Here is a 7,859-nt window from a genome sequence, read left to right on the forward strand (position 1 = left end):
TTTTGATTCAGTCCAGTGTATCAATTTTTTTCTATTATTAATTGTGCTTTTGATATCTATTTAAACACTCTTTGCCAAAAGCGAAATCACATATGTTTTCTCCTATGCATTTTCCAAAAGTTTTATTGTTTTACTTTTTAAGTTTAAGTCCATGACAACAGATGCTGGAGAGGATGTGGAGAAATAGGAACACTTTTACACTGTTGGTGGGAGTGTAAATTAGTTCAACCATTGTGGAAGACAGTGTGGCGATTCCTCAAGGACCCAGAAATAGAAATTCCATTTGACCCAGCAATCCCATTACTGGGTATATATCCAAAGGATTATAAATCGTTCTACTATAAGGACACGTGCACACGAATGTTCATTGCAGCCCTGTTTACAATAGCAAAGACCTGGAACCAACCCAAATGCCCATCGATGATAGACTGGACAGGGAAAATGTGGCACATATACACCATGGAATATTATGCAGCCATCAAAAACGATGAGTTTGTGTCCCTTGTAGGGACATGGATGAACCTGGAAATCATCATTCTCAGCAAACTGACAGAAGAGCAGAAGATCAAACACCGCGTGTTCTCACTCATAGGCGGGTGTTGAACGATGAGAACACATGGACACAGGGAGGGGAGCACTACACACTGGGGTCAGTTGGGGGGGAAATAGGGGAGGGACGGTGGGAGGTAGGGAGCTGGGGAGAGATAGCAAGGGGAGAGATGCCAGACGTAGGTGATGGGGAGGAAGGCAGCAAATCACACTGCCACGTGTGTTCCTATGCAACAATCTTGCATGTTCTTCACATGTACCCCAAAACCTGAAATGCAATAAAATAAATAAATGGGAAAAAAATATATAAATTAAAAGAATTATTTAAAAAAAGTTTAAGTCCATGACACATTTTGAGTTAATTTTTGTATCACGTTTGAGACTTAGGTCAAGGCTTATTTTATTTTGCCTTTGGATGCCCAACTGCTCCAGCACCATTTGCTCATAAGCTATCTTTACACTATTTAAATTGCTTTTACAACTTCGTCAAAAATCAGTGGGACATATTTGCGTGGGCTGACTTCCGGGTTCTTTAGTTAGCCCCGTGACATACATGTTCATGCTCTGCCAATACTACACAGCCTTGGTTAATGTAGTTATATAAGTCTTGAAATTGGTCACTGATTCGTCCCACATTATTCTTCTTTCTCAAAATTATAGCTATTTTCATTCCTTTGCCTCTTCATACACCTTTTGGAACAGTCTTGTTTATGTCTACAAAAACTCTTCCTGAGATTATGATAGAAATTGTTAAACCTGTTTATCAGTTTTGGGGAGAATTGGCATCCTTCCTATTTGAGTCTTCCAATCCATCAACACCATATGTTTCTCTGTTTATTTAAATTATCTCTTTTTTCATCAACATTGTGTAACTTCTGGCTTAAAGTCCTGTGTATGCTTTGTTACATTTGCACTGTATCTTTCTCTCTTTTTTTTTGGGATCAATTTTAATGGTATTGCATTTTTACTTTCCATTGAAAGGCCATATGTCCATGTGTTTATTGCTGGTATGTAGAAATACAATCGGTTTCTTTATGTTTATTTTATATCTGTGACCTTGCTGAGCTCAGTTACTAGTTCTGTGAGTTTTTTCTCTTCAGACTCTTTGTGGTTTTATATGTAGACCACGTGTCATCTGCAAATGGAGACTGATTCATGAGTTTCTTTTCTGATCTGTGGCCCTTTGTTTCCTTTTCTTGCTTTTTTGCACTGACTCAACAGAACTTCCAGTACTGTGTTGAACAAGAATGTTAGAGTAGACATCTTTATTTTGTTTTCAACCTTAGGGAGGAAACATTCAGTCATTCACTTATAATATTAAGTATAATGTTAGCCTCAGGATGTCTGTGGACATTCTTTATCAAGTAGGGGATGTTTCTCTCTATTCTTAATGTTTTGAGAGTTTGTAAAAATCATGCATTAGTATTGAATTTTGTTAACTGCTTTTTCTGCATTGTTTGATACAACTGTGATCTTCTCAGGGGTGTAGCTTAGGGGTAGAGCATTTGACTGTACAATCATGATTTTTCTTTTTTAGTCTGCATTATAGTGGGTTGCAATGATTCTTTTTCACATACTGAACCAGCATTGCATCTTTTAAATAAAACCCAGTTGGTACTGAGTGTCATTCTTTTTACATATTGTAGGATTCTATTTGCTAATATTTGCTAAAGATTTTTATACTATATTCAGAGGGACACCAAACTTTATTGCTTTTGTTGTGCTGTGTTTGTCTAGTTCTGAACTGGGTCGTGTTCATTCCTCTTCTATTTTCTGAAATGATTCTACAGAGTTGGCCTCAATTCTTCTTTAAATGTTTGGTAGAACCAGTGATACCACCTGGACCTGGAGATTTCCTCTCTGGGTGTTTGTTAATTATGAATTCAATTGTCTTAATAGTTTTAGGGCTAATACAATGATCTTTGAAATAATTAATATGGTAGTAGTTTGAGTTTTCTAAGGAATTACTTTATATCATCTAATTTGTCAGATTTATGTGTATAGAGTTGTTCATTGTATTTCCTTGTTATCCTTTTTTTTAACAGGTTAAATTAATTTTTATTTGCTTTCTCTGATTTTACAATAATCTCCCTCACAAATGTCTTTTACAAACAGAGCATATATCCTGGGTGTGTAATACAATGTTATAAGTTAATTATTTTTTCCACACAAGTTGCAAAGTTATCAATGTATCATATGAGAGTTCCCACAGGGGACCAAATTTAAAACAATACAATTATTTTAAATTTACCAAGTAGAGATTTTTTCAGTAATCATTCATCTCTGCATTCACATCTAATTATTTTCTTGTGATAAGCAAATTGACTCAAATGATTTAAGTTATCCCACCATTTAACAAGAAAAGCCTCTACAATAATTTGAAACCATGGTGTTCTCTTAATTTTATAAGTAGCTGCTGTTTTCAGAAGTTCTTCTAGTTCTTCCTTTGAGATATGACAATAGCTTTTAATCTCATTAGCATCTAGACTCAAAGTGACATTCTTCCTCACAAATAAATTGTAATCAATTTCATGTTCACCCCAGATACCATCAGACTGAGCCTCGTAGTGAATTTGTGTTAAATAATTTGTTCTGGAGGAACTGCTTCCATGGGGATTCCTAATCAGCTTTCAGATGCTTCTGTGCTGCTTGCCTTACTTCAAGGGCATCATCCTCAAGCTTGCCTGAATTACCTAATGGATAACTACAACAAGTATTGGTGAAACAGCCTGGAAAGGTGATCTTAGCATCTGAGCTTCCCATTGGCAGGAGCTTATTTTTGGTGTTGAGTAAGAAGACACTAAAAGCCCAATGCAATGATTCTTTTTCAGTGTTCTCATTCAGGTGACAATTCTTGTTCTCAGCACCAATTTTGTTGTAATTTTCATCAGTAAGGTTACACATGTCTGCCAAGAGCTGAACCTGTTGCTCATAGAGGTGGCTGATATTTGTTTCAAGCACTGTTACAAAACATCAGGTGTGTCCTAGAACACTGAGCAGCCTCGAGCTTGTACACCAGCCCGCCAGCCAGGTGTGTGCCCTTTTGGGTTCTGTCCTCTGCATGCACCGACCTCTTACCCTTTTGATGTCTGCAGGGAAAATGATATCCCCAGTTTCCTTCCTGATATTGAGGTTTTGGGTTTTCTCCCTTAATCCTGTGTCAGTTTTGCTATAGGTCTGCCAAGTTTATTGATCTTTTCAAAGTGCCAACTTTTAAAAAACTGGCACTCTTTCTTAGTTTTCTCTTTTCAGCATCATTGATTTCTGCTCTTGTTATTTCCTTCTTTCTGCTTGCTTTAGTTAATTTTGTTCTTCTTTTTCTAGGTTCTTGGGGTGGGAAATTAAATTATCAATTTGAAACTTTCCTCTTCTAATGTATACACTTAGTGGTATACATTTCCCTGCCAACACTACTTTAGCTGTTTCCCACGATTTTAATATGCTGTATTTTCATTTTCATTGACTTCAGTGTATTTTTTAAATTTCTCTTGAGATTTCCTCTTTGATTCATAGATTTTCAGAGGTGTTTCAGCGAGTTTTTAGTTTCCACATGTCTGGATATTTTCTGATTTTTGATTTCTGGTTTGTTTCTATGTGGTCAGAGAATGACTTCAATTCATTTAAAGTTGTTGAGATTTTTAAAAATGGCACAGAATGTGGTTTATCTTGGTGTATTTTCCTGGATCTCTGAAAAAAAAAGTGCATTCTGCTTATTAGGGGAAGTATTCCATAAGTGTTGATTAGAACCTGTAGTGTTGTTGATTTATTCTGTATCCTTGCTGATCGTCTGCCTACTTGTCCTAACAATTGTTGAAGGACAGATGTTGAAGTTTTCAACTATAATTATGAATTAGTCCATTTCTTTCAGTTCTGTTGGTTTTTGCTTCACATATTTTGTGGCTTTGTTGTTTGGTGCATACACATTTAGGATTACTATGTTGTCTGATGGATTGATTTTTTTAAATTATCACATAATGTCCCTCTCAGTCTCTGGTTTTTTTTTTTTTTTAAACTCTTTAGCCTACTTTGTCAGATATTAATGTAGTCACTCCTCCATTATTTTGATCAATATTTACATAATATATTTTCTTCCATCCTTTTAACTTCCACCTGGCTATATCATCATGTTTCAAATAAGTTCCTTGTAAACAACATATAGTTAGGTTATGTTTAGACTATTTGTGGTTAGCATATTTATTGATATATTAGGAGTTAAGTATGTTTTATTTTTTGGGTTCTGTTTGTTCTCTGTTTTTCCTTCTTAAAAGGAAATTAGAAAGAACATAGATGACTTAAGAGGGGAAGGAAAGTCTACTGTGTTTACCCATATTCTCACTTACTGTGTTTTTTCTTCTTCCCTGAGGTACCACGATTTCTTCTTTTATTCTTTCCTTTCCATTTAGAGAACTTGCAGCCATTCTTTTAGGGTAGGTCTGTTGATGACAAATCTTCTTGGTTTTCCTTAATTTGAGGATCTTTTGAATTTTCTTTTATTTCTCAAGGATATTTTCACTGGATGTGGGTTTTTAGTCTAACAATCCTATTCTTTCAGCACTTGAATCATTGTGCCATTCCTCTGGCCTTCATGGCTACTGATGAGAAATCTGTCACTTGAATTGTTTTCCGCTTATAAATGAGGCATTGTTTTTCTTTGGATTTTTTCAGAAATTTGCTTTGCTTTGTCTTAGGTTTTAGAAGTTTAATGATGATGCGTTTAATTATGGTTTGATTCCTTTGGGTTTCTCCTATTTTGGATTCACTTTGCTTCTTTAATCCGAAGGCTTGTCTTTTGTTAAATCTACAAAGTTTTCAGCCATCATTCCTTGGGCACTTTTCAGGCATGTCCACTTTCTCCTCTCCTTCTTAGACTCTGTTGACACAAAAGTTAGACATTTTGTTACAGTCCCACAGGTCCCTGAGAATCTGTTTTCTATGTTTTTCATTCTGCTTTCCACATTATTCAGATTGGGTTACAGATTGGGTACATTCTACTATTTTGTCCTCTTCACTGATTCTTTCCTCTGTCCCTTCCATTCTGCTGTTGAGACCATCCATTGAGTTTTTATTTTGGTTATATTTTTCGGTTCTAAAATTTTTATTTAGTTTTTTCTTCTATTTCTTATGGGGACTTTCTATTTCTTTGCTAAGACTATGCTGTTCATTGGTTTCAAGCATGTTTGTATCTGCTCATTGAAGTATTTTTATGTTGGCTGCTTTCAAATTTTTGTCAGATAATTCTAACATCTGTGTCATCTCAGTGTAGGCATGCAATGATTTTCTTTTATCATTCAATTTAAGATCTTCCTTTTCCTTGGTATAATGTGTGATTTTAGATAGAAACCCAAACACTTAAGTATTAGGTCATGAGACTCAAGATCTTATTTAAACGTTTGATTTTAGTGAGCTTCCTCTGACACTGCTGGGGATGTGGGGGAGGGGGTGGGAGAGGCTGCTGCCTCATTACCTTGAGGTTGGCAAGAAACCCAGATTTTCCACTCAGCCTCCATTGACAGTGGGGGTGTCTCCTCACTGCTCTGGGTGGGGGTGTTAGGAGTTCCATCAGTATGACCTGGTTGTGAAGAAGAAGACCATTCCTCATGAGGCCTCCCCTGACACCACAGCAGGGGCGGTCTCATTATAGTGAACTATAGTGACATTCTTGACTTTCCTCTAGGGCTCTCTGATGCCACCACAGCTGGCAGAGTGAGGGGCATTTCATTAGTGCTGAGTGGGAGTGCAAGTCCAGCTTCCCCATGTGGGGTCCACTGACACCACCCTGGCAGGGTAGGGGGTGGAGTGTGTGGGGCACCTCCTTATAGCCCAGAGAGAGTGGGAATCTATGCTCCCAACCTGGCCTTTGTTGACATGGTGTGAGGGTGGTATCATCATTATTTCTGCAGCGTTTGCCTGGGGCAGGGAGGAGGTTATCTTGTGAAAGTTTTCCATCTTGATAGGCTGCCTCTTTCCTGGTCCCTTGCCTGGGGAGGATCAGCTTTTGTTAGGGCTTTTTATGCCTCTTCCTGTTGGCACTTCCCAGTTGCCAGCTTCTTCAGCTTCAAGTCTTGGATATACGAGACAGAAAGAAAACACGGGAAACCCATATCATGTAGTTCCTCAGGTCTCTAGCCAGCCTGGTTTCTTCTCTACACCTTTCAGTGTTTTCTACACAATGTCCAGCATTCTTAGTTGCACTTGTGGGAGGAGTCAGAAAGAGCACACCTACTTCATCTTCCCAGAAGTCCTGTCTTAGCTTTCAAATGTCTGCCAGGTAGTATAAACAACAAGTGGAGAGCAGAAAGTCTGAGACTTTGTATGCAAATTCATAATCGTGATCCATCCATTAATGTTCATTTGAAGAGAGGACTTTGAATTCCTTTCTCGTTGCTTACAGTGCTGTGGGTGTTAATGTTTTCTTGAAATAGGAATCATTTAATTTCCACTAGCTTATTTTATATTGGTTTATTCTAGGACCCTTGCGTTGAATTACCTAAGAACAGCCAAGGCAGACAACTGTAAATTTGCTTCACAGCAACCACTTAAAAGTGAACCTAAATGCTGCTGCAAACAATGGCTGAGTTTCTGGGGGCGGGGAGCTCAGATCATCCAGGCTCTTAGGGAGGGGTAGGGTATGAGTGTTGAACACGGAGACTTCATAGCTCACATCATTAAACAGTGATGGATTTAAGTGACTGTTCCCGGACAAGACACATTGGTAGCTTTCCTGTGGCACTTCATAATGAGCGGTTAATTTTAGCCTGCTCAAAGGAGGAAGGCGTCCCTGCTGGCTTACGAGCTCAGTTTTCAGGGAATCACTATAGTGACAAATACTGTTATAAAATATACAGAGCAAAGCGATTAATAAGTGCCCGCTGATGATGAAGTGTTGCCAGATTTCCTGTGAAGTGGAGAAGTGGTGAAGACCAGGCCATCTATTGGCATCTCTTGTAATGAGTGATTAATGTGCCTTTGAACCCAACTTTTCCATTTGGATGTTGTTTCTAGTCAGGGATAGACATGGAAACTATTTATCTTTGGATCCAAACCCTAGACACATCTAGGAGTTCAGAATTCATAAAAGGGAAGACTAAGAACGGACTAAAGTGACTTTGGAAATGTGGATTATTTTAGAAGTTACTGATGCACCTGACACAGAACAAAATTCTCTGCTTCAAATTACTGCTGCTCCAACACAACAGTCGATTCCCATCACCATCACCACTGCACATCAGCAACCAAAATCTTATGCCTGGTGCATGAGTATCCCAAATGCCTCAGTCCAAGCTCGCCCTGCTCATTTGTGACATGGAATT

General features: G+C 38.0%; 1 pseudogene; it reads right to left on the minus strand.

The window, feature by feature from the left end:
• Positions 1 to 2,640: 2,640 nt before the first annotated feature.
• Positions 2,641 to 3,516, minus strand: LOC116563414 (annotated as a pseudogene).
• Between the last annotated feature and the right edge of the window lie 4,343 nt (positions 3,517 to 7,859).

This window comes from Sapajus apella, unplaced genomic scaffold (genome assembly GCF_009761245.1).
Source record: "Sapajus apella isolate SASKATOON/1434 unplaced genomic scaffold, GSC_monkey_1.0 scaffold35, whole genome shotgun sequence".
NCBI lineage: Eukaryota > Metazoa > Chordata > Mammalia > Primates > Cebidae > Sapajus > Sapajus apella.